We start from the raw sequence: 12,356 nt of genomic DNA on the forward strand, positions 1-12,356 counted from the left end.
CCGCCGAGGTTTCAAATCAATTCAAAAAATGGTTCAAATGGCTCTGAGCACTATGGGACTCAACTGCTGTGGTCATAAGTCCCCTAGAACTTAGAACTACTTAAACTTAACTAACCTAAGGACATCACACACATCCATGCCCGAGGCAGGACTCGAACCTGCGACCGTAGCGGTCACGTGGTTCCAGACTGAAATACCTAGAACCGCTCGGCCGGCTTTCATGAATCACTTACAATAATCGTCGTTACTCGAACTACTGCAGTACAGGAAGCGCCAATACTGCCAGCTAAATAAAAGATTGTCACTACTGAATGCACCAACTGCTGATAGACATACTTAGCAAATGAAAGATTTTGATAGAGAACAAACAATGTATTTGTCTTAACTGTGTTAAAAGGTCATATGTACCAGTTCATGACATCCAGTCTTACAAATTGCCTTTTTATGACGGATACACGTCCAGATCGTCCGCTCTCAAAACTCTGGCATCTCTCCCCCCAACATCCACCACTGGTGGCGGCTCACCTCCAACTACACAAAGCTACGCGCTGTTCACATCCAACTGCCCAACACTACACAAGCGAATATTCCAACAACGAGTCCAACCAGCCACAGACTGCACACAGCGCAGTCAATGATTTTCATACGTGGCATTACCAACATAAAAACCTAAACAGGCTACTTACAACTTTACATACTACTTCTCCAGGAGTTCAGCACTGACAGTAATTTTCCCAGTAATTCAAGAATGAGGGAGAGGATGGAAAGTGGTGGCAGGGAGAGGGAAATGTTTCTGGGGAGAGGAAGTGGAGGATAGTAGAGGATTGACGTCAGTAATGCCTCAGTTACCTCCCACAGCGAGGATGTTGGGGAACCACCCAGGAAGAGCCGTCATCTCAGACAATTTAAAACTGCGCCAGAACGATCATCGTGGCGCTACTGTCAGGCACATTGTTTCTATACTTAGACGTTTTGCAACAGCTGTCTTAAAAATTTCTGTTGCAAAATTCTGTAGGATCTCTCCCTCTCTCTCTCTCTCTCTCTCTCTCTCTCTCTCTCTCTCTCTCTCTCACACACACACACACACACACACACACACACATACACACACGAATTTCTGTCGTTGGCCAGATTGAAATTAGTCCCACGCCAGATCCTGTCCGTGGGCTATCAGTTGTCCACCAGTTGTATACAGTTTTAAATATTCCTCGACTGGCATCTCAGTGGCTACGCAAATTTGTGCAAGTTCAGGATTCTGATCTGGATCTCCCACTTACCAATAGCAGAGTCCATAATGAACTGGGCATCCGAGGAGGTCCCGAACGCACTTTAACGTATATTCATACATATGAGAATGCCGGCGTTCTAGGCAAATTCAGTTGGCTACATCATCCCGGTTTATCAGCCACGTCGTGGCTTCCTGATGTTGCAAGGTTTCGACAAGATTCCTACTCGTTATCTACAGGCGAAGATTACAAGCACTAAATACTAAACTCATCAAAATGTTGCGACAGCACGAGGCTACTCATGGCCTGTTAACTTGTAAACATTTCATCAACACCACGCGTGTTTTCTTCCCATATTTTTGTTCCGAAGGAACAACTACAGATCCTTCCGACCGGGACTATCTCCATCAGATGAACGGATACGACAGATGATTGATGATATAGCGACATTCACCAACTAAATTACATAAATGTAATAAATGAGGATGAAATAAATGGTATTCATAGACATGTATTAATATTATTACCCACTTCTACGGATGTGAGGCGGTGTTTCTTATATTCAATCATTATAGCTTAGTAGCTAACACTGTTACTGTAAATTATGTTGAAAGTTATTAATCAAAAATAAGTGACGTGAAAGGGTATATGATTACCTATGAATACTGAACCAGTATTGTTATGAATATGTCATGGTAAATCTAGATTATGGCCATATTGATATTCGAAAACGAACCTTATGCTTTTAGCGTGCAGTCACTTGATGTATAGATCGATCCGAGGATGTCACCAGGATTTATTCAAACATCCACTGTAGCTTTGGTCTTGTTCGTATTCTTCCGAAGAAACAACGAGAGTTTCGCTTGTATGAACGTATTTTGCTTGCGTCATTTCATGTAGTTATGTTGGATTGCTTTTATGCCGATGTATTCCATTCATCTAAAATCAGTTAATTTAATCCCGTCTCTGTAGTAAGGCGACTGATTCAAAATTTCAAGAATGAATAGATTTTTCGGCTAACTACTAATGCTGTCCGACAAATAATTTTTGATAGAAACACACGGAAGGAGTTACCTTTTCACTGTTTAAAGAAATATTACAGACAGGGAAGGATTTACTGAATGTCCAAAAATTGTGGGAATATATTCTCAGATTCGAACATACCATTTGTTCATGTACAAATGGTTCAAATGGCTCTGAGCAATATGGGACCTAACATCTATGGTCATCAGTCCCCTAGAACTTAGAACTACTTAAACCTAACTAAGGACATCACACAACACCCAGTCATCACGAGGCAGAGACCCCGACGGGAATCGAACCCGGGAACCCGGGCGTGGGAAGCGAGAACGCTACCGCACGACCACGAGCTGCGGACTCATGTACAAATGAATTATGCAATATGTAAAGTTATTAATTACCAAAAACACTAGAACAATTACAAATCATTGACACTTTTATTTCAAAAAACTTGAAACCTACGTTTAACGAGCAGAATCATAACGGCAGTTCATCAGTTGATTTAATTTGAAAGCTAAGAGGTAAAGATGAAATCACTTAAGAAGCGATGACTGGAAATAGTAACAGTGATGCAACACTCAGACATGCTGAGCCCAGTTGCAAGAATACGACCTATTCACAACTAAAGTTCTTTAAAATGAGTAGCTAATGAAATGGAGGCTATGGTAGCGATCTGAACAAAATTACCAGAGTATTTGTTTTATTTCGGACGTCCTTAGTATATGTTGTGGTGTTGCTTCGAAAGATGCTGGAAAGAATGAGAAGTGCTGGAAGAAGAACAAGAATATTGCGGCTAAGAGACTTTACGGATTGTCTTTAATGTATATCCCAGCAATTTTCTTGCCGCTTGAAATAAAACTCCAGTATCGATTTTTATAGACAGTAGTCCAAAGAGTAAGAAAGACCGGGTGTTTTGTGTTGTGTATAATCGTGTCATCATGGATGGGTCGCTAGCTGAGGTAACAGGATACATATCGGATATAGAATTAGTCATTATAATTGGAATTATAGATGGAACCATTGCAGTATTCATGTTAGATAATTTAGTGCGCAGCAGATACCTATATTTCTCGAGTAGCCCGAGGAGTAAAGAAGAAGAAGGTGATGATTGTGAGAGACGAATAGAATAACACTGAAAACAGCAGGTACAAATGTATCACCTTTTTCAAATCCAGCTTCATTTCATTTAAAGTAGCTTTAGTGTCTCCTTTACATGATGATGTCGTGTGACGAGGGCCTCCCGTCGGGTAGACCGTTCACCTGGTGCAAGTCTTTCGATTTGACGCCACTTCGGCGACTTGCGCGTCGATGGGGATGGAATGATGATGATTAGGACAACACAACACTCAGTCCCTGAGCGGAGAAAATCTCCGACCCAGCCGGGAATCGAACCTGGACGCTTAGGATTGACAGTCTGTCGCGCTGACCACTCAGCTACCGGGGGCGGACTCATTTACATTGTAGGACTATATTCTCTGACGCCCAAAACTCCCGTGAATTCCGATAGCGTAATGCAGACGGTTTCTTTACCGTAGCCCGAGCCTTTTCAGGACCTGCCAGAAATTTGCCATTGCATTCATAAATAAACAAAATGTATCCGACCAAACTAGCCTGTAGGCAAATTTCCCGGCATCCTACTGGTATACTAGATACTGTCATTTTTAAATCTACTTACGACGCTATATAAGCCACCATCTTCATATTCCCATACTCTGTTATCTCAGAAACTTTCCCAATGACCTCTGAATACTTCCATGACAATAAGTATTGTATATGCAGATACCCCATTACATTTCTCATTGTTTACACGGACTTTGGAAATTTCCATGTATTGCAAGTATGCAGATTCCAACATGACCTTAAAGAAAGGAATTTCCAAAGGAACTGATTGTTGACTGGAATACGCTATTTGAAATCCTATTGTTACGAGAGATAAAATGCTGGGGGCGAAAGGTTCAAATGGTTCAAATGGCTCTGAGCACTATGAGACTTAACTTCTAAGGTCATCATCCCCTAGAACTTAGAACTACTTAAACCTAACTAACCTAAGGATATCACACACATCCCTGCCCGAGGCAGGATTCGAACCTGCGACCGTAGCGGTCGCGCGGTCCCAGACTGTAGTGCCTAGAACCAATCGGCTACCCTGGCCGGCGGGCGAAAGGTTATCTACAACTCTTGCGTTACGAGCAAGCAGTATATGACACCGTAAAGAACTGCAGAAAAAAGTAAAAATTCTAGGAGAACAAATAGACGGTTTCAGGTCTGTTGTAAGGTAGCAATTCCACTGCAGACGAAAAAAAAAAAAAAAAGTACGATCATTTGAACGGAATGTGTACAGTCTTGATAAGAGGTTGCAAGGTGAACATCAACACAGTCAGAACAAAGGTAATGGAGTATTATGCATAAGATCATCGATGGTGAGGAAATTAGGCTACGTAATGAGACACCTAACTTTTTGCTACTTTACTGACAAAATAGGTGGTAATGGCAGAAAGAGACGCGGTATATGTGGTGTCACCGCCAGACACCACACTTGCTGGGTGGTAGCCTTTAAATCGGCCGCGGTCCATTAGTATACGCCGGACCCGCGTGTCGCCACTGTCAGTGATAGCAGACCGAGCGCCACCACACGGCAGGTCTAGAGAGACGTACTGGCACTCGCCCCAGTTGTACAGCCGACTTTGCTAGCGACGCCACACTGACAAATACGCTCTCATTTGCCGAGACGATAGTTAGCATAGCCTTCAGCTAAGTCAATTGCTACGACCTAGCAAGGCGCCATCATCAAGTTATATTGCGATGATAATACTGTATCAACAAGACCAATGTTCACCAATTGTGGATTAAAGTTAAGTATTCCAGAAGCTGCTACGTATCCTGTTTCAGACCTCACGCCAGCCTGCGTGAGTTTAAGCGTGTGCCTTTCGGCTTCCTCTCATTGTGTCTAGGCTGTCTTGCCTAGACATAACAGTATACAAACGGACTTGTAATAAAGCCAAAGGATTCTCGTAGAAAGAAAATAATTGTTAGTACCGAAAGTAAATTTAAGCTTTCGGAAGCATTACTGAAGTGACTGTTTTCGCGTGTAGCCTTGTGCGGAGTTGACTCGTCGATGACCAACAGTTCAGGTGAGATGAGAACAGAAGCATTTGAAATGCGGTGCTACACGAGAACGTTGAAAATTAGACAGGTAGGTCGAGTACCTGATGAGTAGCTCCTACGTCGACTTGGCGAGGAAAGAAATTTTTGGCACAGATGAAAAGAAGGGATACTTGGATCGGACACAACCAAAGGGATAGTGAATTCGGTTGTGGAGAGACGTGTGGCGAGTCAGAAATTGTTGAAAAATAACAGGGGTTAACGACACTAAAAGGCTTCACTTTGATACACGTTACGCAGTTCAACAGAGGTAAATTGTCGTCAAGAGATGAATCAAACCAGTCTGTAGGCTGAAGACCACAAATACGGCAACGCCATGATTGCCGGAACTGCCCTAAAGCAGGCACCTTTAATAGTATCGGCACACGTGATCTATAAAGAGTATTAAAAAATTGCAGAACAGTTCTTCTCCATATGCTTACTCTCACTGTTTTTCCCATAAGTGTCCTCCTCTTTCTAGAACAGAACTGTGTCTCCACAAATTCCGTAGAATGAATCCTTTTCTGCCACATTATCCAGTCACGTCACGTCGTAATGTCATCCTTGATTGGCGAGTGAACCGTAATTTTAGAATGTGGCGAGATGTATCTCAGAATACATTGAAAGCCAAATTCGCATAACACGTATTTCCAGCTGCTGATCCTCGACACTGTTTTTCTGTAACGTCCCTCCGCTACGGACACAGTTCTAAATGATTAATTTCGCTCTACTATTTCGCACCAGGAACCCACTCCTATTCCAGCAGCCTCCCTGGAGCCAGACTTGGGCAGGGAACACGTGGCAGCACTTAGCCGAGACTCGGCTGAGCTCCTGCATGGGCGGTCTGTGTCTCGGCTGTCGAAAATTAATTATGGAGAGCAAAGCGACCAAGTGGGTCAATGAAAACACGAAAAACGTACTTGCTGTTCCAGTCGTGTGTTGCGCGTGGGCATCGAATAAAACAGTAAAAAACACTCAGTGGAGGAAATACTTAATTCATTGGCTTCCTCTGCTGCGCGAACACTGTGCCCGACAGCTGTGTTGCAGGGTGTCGGCTAACAAAGGAAGCGCTACTACCAGTAATACATTTTAACCAGTGTTCAAGAGCGCACCTCTGTCCTGATTACGCATACGTACTTCCTATAGTTGGCAGTTGCTGAAGTCGAGTTTTCCCGAGAGCATGTCGAATGAATATTCCACGTTCATCATCCGCTAAATTTTTGAGTCGTTTCGTATTCTGTAATTAGCTTCATACCAGATATCCTTTTCCTTCTACTTTCGGCCTGTATTCTCTTGCCAGCAAAGATACTGTAACAAACATCCTGGAACGCCTGTAAAACCTCGTCAGGCATCCGGCCAGCTGGTAAAATTGAGACGAGTTTATAGGCGAGTAATTCTCAGCCGCTAACAAGTGCAACCTGACTGCCATGTTGTCGGTGGCGGAGGTTCGAGTCCTCGGGCATGTAGGATAATTTAGGTTAAGTAGTGTGCAAGCTTAGGGACTGATGACCTTAGCTGTTAAGTCCCATAAGATTTCACACACATTATTTTTGTCGGTGGCTTCGTTGTTGGCTTTGATGTCAGTGGTGCTCAATCCAGTGCTAAATAAGGCAACACAGGAAACATTCGCAGCTGCGAGTACGGACAATCATCCATCATCTGTATAAGGCAGGGGTCTCCAAACTACGGCCCGCGGGCCGAAACCGGCCGGGCTGGCAAACCTGCCCGCGTTAGCTGGCCGGTCATCCCCGGTATCCGGACCGCCAAATACTTGAGGTGGTACCTATGCTCCCAACAATTGAGTTTCGAGGCCTATCGCGACCAGTACACCGCGACATTGGCTCTGCTACTCGCTACGAGACTACATAACTAAACTTATTGTTGCGCCGCTTGAAATAACAATGCGTTGACAGACTCTACCTCTGCTACGTCTTGCAGTAATAGTGTTGCGAACAATATAAACTTTGCAGGACGCTTTCGTGAAGAATGTGCAGTGACATACTTTTTTGTCGGTGAAATTCGCCAGAATAAAATACGCCAGAATTTCGGTCAGGTACGCCCACCAATCAAAATTATGTAATTAAATAAAAATCGTAGTTCGTTTCAGTGCTAGCTATTCCCACAACCTTAGATTTTTGCGATTTCATCTTTCCTTTAGCCTTACATTACGGTGATCATGGAGTGCTAGGGTGCTTTAATCCCACTAGGTAGATCTTGGCCCTTATGACTTCGTGTAGGAGTCAATGTGGCCCGCGGACTAAAAAGTTTGGAGACCCCTGGTATAAGGGAATGACGACAATGAAAAGTGACAGGTTTCCCGCTCTGCGAGAGCGGTCAACTTAATTGATTTGTCTATCCGTGTACGACTCACGGATGGACCCAAACTGCCAAGCGGCATCGTACCTATGTCGCAGCCTGTGAAAGTACACACATTATGTAATTCCCATAAAGGAGAGGCCATTTTAACTGGAAGTCGCTGCTTGGTATGGGACGATAAATACGACACTGCAGCGCCTGTCCGAAGGAACACTGCATCGTTTTTCTTAACAACACAGGCACTGCAATATCGTATTTACCCGCTGCGACTTTCAATTAAAAGTCCTCCTCAGTACAGGAATTACATAATGTGGGTATCTATAAAAGTTGTGTCACCGAAACGACGATATCTGAAAATTTGGGTCTGGGGGTGAGTCGTGCACGTATAACCAAAGCAGTTAAGATGAGCGCTCGCATTAAGTGGGAATTCCGGGTTTGAGCCCCTGTCAGACATCAATTTTCATTGTCATTACCTTACACAGCTAATGGATGTTCGTATTCGCAACTGCGAACAAGTTTCCTGTACTTCATAGCGGCTGTAGTCGCCGCGGTGCCTGTTTCCTAGGACATGCATGCATGTCCGAAGGAACAATTCATCGTTATTCCTAACACAGGATACTGCAACATCGTACATAAGGCCACATTTACGTCTTCAGACAGCACGTATTGCTTCATTGATGCTATGGTCGAATACCACGATGTGCTGAGTTGCAAGCCGTGTATTGAGTGTATTTGCCTGGATTCAATCGCTTCTTTCATGACACTATCGTAGAAACGGTTCACCGTCGTCATACACTATGTGATCAAAAGTATTCGGTCACCTGGCTGAAAATGACTTACAAATTCGTGGCGGCCTCCATCACTAATGGTAAAATTCAGCATGGTGTTGGCCCACCCTTAGCCTTGATGACAGCTTCCACTCTCGCTGGCATACCTTCAGGCAGGTGCTGGAAGGTTTCTTGGGGAATGGCAGCCCATTCTTCACGGAATGTTGCACTGAGGAGAGGTATCGATGTCGGTCGGTGAGGACTGGTACGAAGGCGGCGTTCCAAAACATCCCAAAGGAGTTCAATAGGATTCAGGTGAGCACTCTGTGCAGTCCAGTCCATTACACGGATGTTATTGTCGTGTAACCACTCCACCACAGGCTGTGCGTTATGAAAAGGTGCTCGATTGTGTTGAAAGATGCAATCGCAATCCCCGAATTCCTCTTTAAATGTGGGAAGGAATAAGGTGCTTCCAACATCATTGTAGGCCTGTGCCCTGATAGTGTCACGCTAAACAACAAGGGGTGAAAGCCCCCTCCATGAGAAATACCACCAAACTATAACACCACCGCCTCCTAATCTTACTGTTGGCACTACACACGCTGGCAGATGACATTAACCGGGCATTCGCCACACCCACACACTGCTATCGGGTCACCACATTGTGTACCGCGATTCGTCACTCCACACAACGTTTTTCCACTGTTCAATCGTTAAACGTCTGCGCTCCTTACACCAAGCAAGGTTTCGTGTGGCATTTACCGGCGTGATGTGTGGCTTATGAGCAGCCGCTTGACCATGAAATCCAAATCTCATCTCCCCCCCTACTTTCATAGTACTTGCAATGGACCCTGATGCAGTTTGGAATTTCCGTATGATGGTCTGGATAGATGACTGCCTATTACACATTATGACCCTCTTCAACTGTTGGCGGTCTTTATCAGTGAACAGACGAGGTCGACCAGTACGCTTTTGGGCTGTACGCGTTCCTTCACGTTTCCACACTATCTCATCGGCAACAGTGGAGCTAGGGATGTTTAGGAGTCGGCCGTTGAGGCCGAGCGGTTCTAGGCGCTACAGTCTAGAACCGACTTACTAACGAAGTCTGCAGCCTGCAGACCGACAAATACGTCATTCAACTGGTAGAGTTGTCTGCCTCACGATCGAAGATAACAGAAAACTCAGCCTTTGATGCGCGAGTATAATCCCTGCGAAAGGGGACACCTAAGCGAACCTTTTCTATGTTTTTCTTACGGTGTTTTCCGTAAAAAATATTGATGTACGAAAAAAAATATTACCGCTCTTTGAGTGCGCGCATAGTAATGCAAGACACAGTACATCTTAAAGATACCAGGTGGACGGTTGCCTCCAGCCTGCTGCAGCAAGATAATACCCACGTGGGCAGTATGTGAATACGTTCCCCTGTTGTACGAGTCCAGATGCTGCAGTTACATGAAGTGTTCCCATACATTTTGTGGGACGGCTGCCTCTGCAATTCAGCGATCGTAAACTTCACGCAGTAATCGAACCTAACTCCTCTAAACATGAAGGGTGGGTTTACACCGGACCGAACGAGCAGATAACTCGTCGACTTTCACCTGTGCTAAAATTTACACTGGAGGGAATAGAACAGCACACGAGCAGAGAAGATGAAGGCTGCGTTGTCGTTTTCTGAGGTGAATAATCGTCACACTGCTCACTTAGTGACGTGATGAAAAAACTTCGATAGAATATTTGGCACACTGTTTTTGAAGAAGTAAGTCAAATGGGTTGGGAAACAAGACTAGGTGTCGGAATTTGTGGTGGTTAGTGTTGAACGTCCCGTCGACAACGAGGTCATTAGAGACGGAGCGCAAGCTCGGGTTAGGGAAGGATTGGGAAGGAAATCGGCCGTGCCCTTTCAAAGGAACCATCCCGGCATTTGCCTGAAACGATTTAGGGAAATCACCATCATCATCATCATCATCATTTAAGACTGATTATGCCTTTCAGCGTTCAGTCTGGAGCATAGCCCCCCTTATAAAATTCCTCCATGATCCCCTATTCAGTGCTAACATTGGTGCCTCTTCCGATGTTAAACCTATTACTTCAAAATCATTCTTAACCGAATCCAGGTACCTTCTCCTCGGTCTGCCCCGACTCCTCCTACCCTCTACTGCTGAACCCATGAGTCTCTTGGGTAACCTTGCTTCTCCCATGCGTGTAACATGACCCCACCATCTAAGCTTGTTCGCCCTGACTGCTACGTCTATAGAGTTCATTCCCAGTTTTTCTTTGATTTCCTCATTGTGGACACCATCCTGACATTGTTCCCATCTACTAGTACCTGCAATCATCCTAGCTACTTTCATATCCGTAACCTCAACCTTGTTGATAAGGTAACCTGAATCCACCCAGCTTTCGCTCCCGTACAACAAAATTGGTCGAAAGATTGAACGGTGCACAGATAACTTAGTCTTGGTACTGACTTCCTTCTTGTAGAAGAGAGTAGATCGTAGCTGAGCGCTCACTGCATTAGCTTTGCTACACCTCGCTTCCAGTTCTTTCACTATGTTGCCATCCTGTGAGAATATGCATCCTAAGTACTTGAAACCGTCCACCTGTTCTAACTTTGTTCCTCCTATTCGGCACTCAATCCGTTTATATTTCTTTCCCACTGTCATTACTTTCGTTTTGGAGATGCTAATCTTCATACCATAGTCCTTACATTTCTGATCTAGCTCTGAAATATTACTTTGCAAACTTTCAATCGAATCTGCCATCACAACTAAGTCATCCGCATATGCAAGACTGCTTATTTTGTGTTCACATATCTTAATCTCACCCAGCCAGTTTATTGTTTTCAACATATGATCCATAAATAATCTGAACAACAGTGGAGACAGGTTGCAGCCTTGTCTTACCCCTGAAACTACTCTGAACCATGAACTCAATTTACCATCAACTCTAACTGCTGCCTGACTATCCATGTAAAGACCTTTAATTGCTTGCCAAAGTTTGCCTCCTATTCCATAATCTTGTAGAACAGAGAATAATTTCCTCCTAGGAACCCGGTCATATGCCTTTTCTAGATCTATAAAGCATAGATACAATTCCCTGTTTCACTCATAACACTTCTCCATTATCTGCCGTAAGCTAAAGATCTGGTCCTGACAACCTCTAAGAGGCCTAAACCCACACTGATTTTCATCCGTGAAATCACGGAAAACCTAAATCAGGATGGCCGGAGACGGGATTGAACCGTCGTCCTCCCGAATGCGAGTCCAGTGTGCTAACCACTGCGCCACCTCGCTCTCGGAATTTGTACTTAGGCTTGAAGCGCGTGGAAAAAGTGCACATAACACAGAATTGCAGAGCCAGCTTTCCTCTGCATTGTTTCCAAACTTTGAACATATGTCAGTTGACGCTTCTTGTTGCAGTTTAACTCTGCATGTTAGCAAAATGGACTGATTTACGTCATTTAAATACCAAATATATATCAGATAGTTTCTGATGGAAAACTTTAAGGATTTTATATGTAAGGAAGATAATCCAGAATGAGAGTTTCACTCTGCAGCGGAGTGTACGCTGATATGAAACTTCGTGGCAGATTAAAACTGTGTGCCTGACCGAGACTCGAACTCGGGACCTTTGCCTTTCGCGGGCAAGTGCTCTACCAACTGAGCTACCCAAACACGACTCACGCCCCGTCCTCACAGCCTTACTTCTGCCAGTACCTCGCCTCCTACCTTCCAAATTTTACAGAAGCTCTCCTGCGAACCTTGCAGAACTAGCACTCCTGAAAGAAAGGATATTGCGGAGACGTGGCTTAGCCACAGCCTAGGGGATGTTTCCAGAATGAGATTTTCACTCTGCAGCGGAGTGTACGCTGATATGAAACTTCCTG

This window comes from Schistocerca americana, chromosome 5 (genome assembly GCF_021461395.2).
Source record: "Schistocerca americana isolate TAMUIC-IGC-003095 chromosome 5, iqSchAmer2.1, whole genome shotgun sequence".
Classification (NCBI taxonomy): Eukaryota; Metazoa; Arthropoda; class Insecta; order Orthoptera; family Acrididae; genus Schistocerca; species Schistocerca americana.